The sequence below is a fragment of the Lissotriton helveticus genome, chromosome 2_1 (assembly GCF_964261635.1).
Source record: "Lissotriton helveticus chromosome 2_1, aLisHel1.1, whole genome shotgun sequence".
In the NCBI taxonomy this organism is placed as follows: Eukaryota; Metazoa; Chordata; class Amphibia; order Caudata; family Salamandridae; genus Lissotriton; species Lissotriton helveticus.
Window position 1 is genome coordinate 2,125,169,701 of NC_136059.1, and position 1,535 is coordinate 2,125,171,235.

A 1,535-nucleotide genomic window follows, 5' to 3' on the forward strand; every position below is an offset into this window, starting at 1 on the left:
TATATTTGAGTTTATACTGTTGCAACGAAGATTAGAACACGAATAAAATGTTTTTGGTTCTATTTTGCACAGTATCTTATATGTTGTATGTCATATGTCCAATGTTGTAAGTTTTTGTCACATATAAGTTGTGTCCATTGCACCATTCACTGTCTCCCCACCCTGGGTTTAGGCACGTTTTCGTTAAGGCTTGATGGCACCAATGATGAGAACAGGGCCATCCTGGTGAGTACCAACCAGGGGTCCCATTGGTGGTGCGCCCGTGAGGTGCCATCTTGCTTCCCCCACATTTTTTATGTGTGTTAAATGTGTGTGGGTCATGTGCTGTGTTAATGTAGATGGATCAGAGAGGGGCTATATTTTATAAAGGCGTTGGATTGAGACAATTTTGATGAATCTCTAAAGGTTTGAGTTCTCCTGGAAACACCTACAGTGTACCCAGTTTTTGTCTACAGATCTAGAATTGAGTAACGCCGTAAAAACTACGACATGGATGTGTATTGATGTACTGAGTGGAGGGCGTCGTAGTTTGATTTTCCCTCTATACTCCTTGGTGTTTCCACTGTCATCTAATCAAACAAAATATGTTAAAAAAACACAGCAAGGTGTAGGAAAAGGCTAATTCGTGATTCCGTTTTTTTCCTAAATGGGTGTGAATGACTGCCTATGTAGACATGGCCACTGAAGAGACTTAATTTCAGGAGCAGCAATTTTTTTGTTGTAACTTCTATTAGGCAAGTGCAGAGATTTGCGGCTGCGTCACTCGGAACAAGGATCAATGACAATTTTCCAAAAATGATTTACAACATCTGAGAGATTGCTGGTAGACGGTCTCAAAATCTTCATCCTTTCCATGATACGGATCTTCAATGATGCAACATTTCTGTGGATCATAGCTTCCAAGAAGTTCAATTTTTGATTTGCGATTTTGAACTTCATCATTTTTTCCTTTCAGAGCTCGTAGATTATTTTCATCCATGCTCAACATGTAATCATACGAAAGAAAATCATCTTTTGTAACCTGATCTGTTAATCCTTGCTCTACAACAAGTTTTCGAAAAACAGCTTCTGCTATTGGGGACCGGCAAATATTTCCCAGGCACATGAACAGCACAGACTTGCTCCCTGTGTCGGCCATGACTGCCTCTGAAACGTGCAGGCAGGGTTTAGTCCGTTAATTTCAGTCAATTATCTCCTTTCCTTGGCTTTTTAATCACAGGCTCTATTATTTCTCCTTCAACTTTCCAAGCTGTTTTTCTGGGACTCTTTCTAAGAGCAGTTTCTCCTTCACTTTCATCAGACTCAGTTTCAGACCTTATTTCACTTCCTCTTATTTTGAACTTTATGATTTCCGGTTTAACTAATGAATCCTGTTTTACTTTCTTTAATTCAGTTCTTTTACAAGGAACATCTCCATAACTGGTACTTGGAATCTCATCCTTATTGTGAGTAACCTCCTTTTCCCCAGTTTCAAGATCTATGTTCCTTTTCTATGAATTCTCTGTTTGATTTGTAGATTTCTCAATAACACCAGT

General features: G+C 39.2%; 1 pseudogene; it reads right to left on the reverse strand.

Annotated features, from left to right (window-relative positions):
* Positions 1-775: 775 nt before the first annotated feature.
* On the reverse strand, positions 776-1,141 carry LOC144820030 (low molecular weight phosphotyrosine protein phosphatase pseudogene; annotated as a pseudogene).
* Positions 1,142-1,535: the final 394 nt, after the last annotated feature.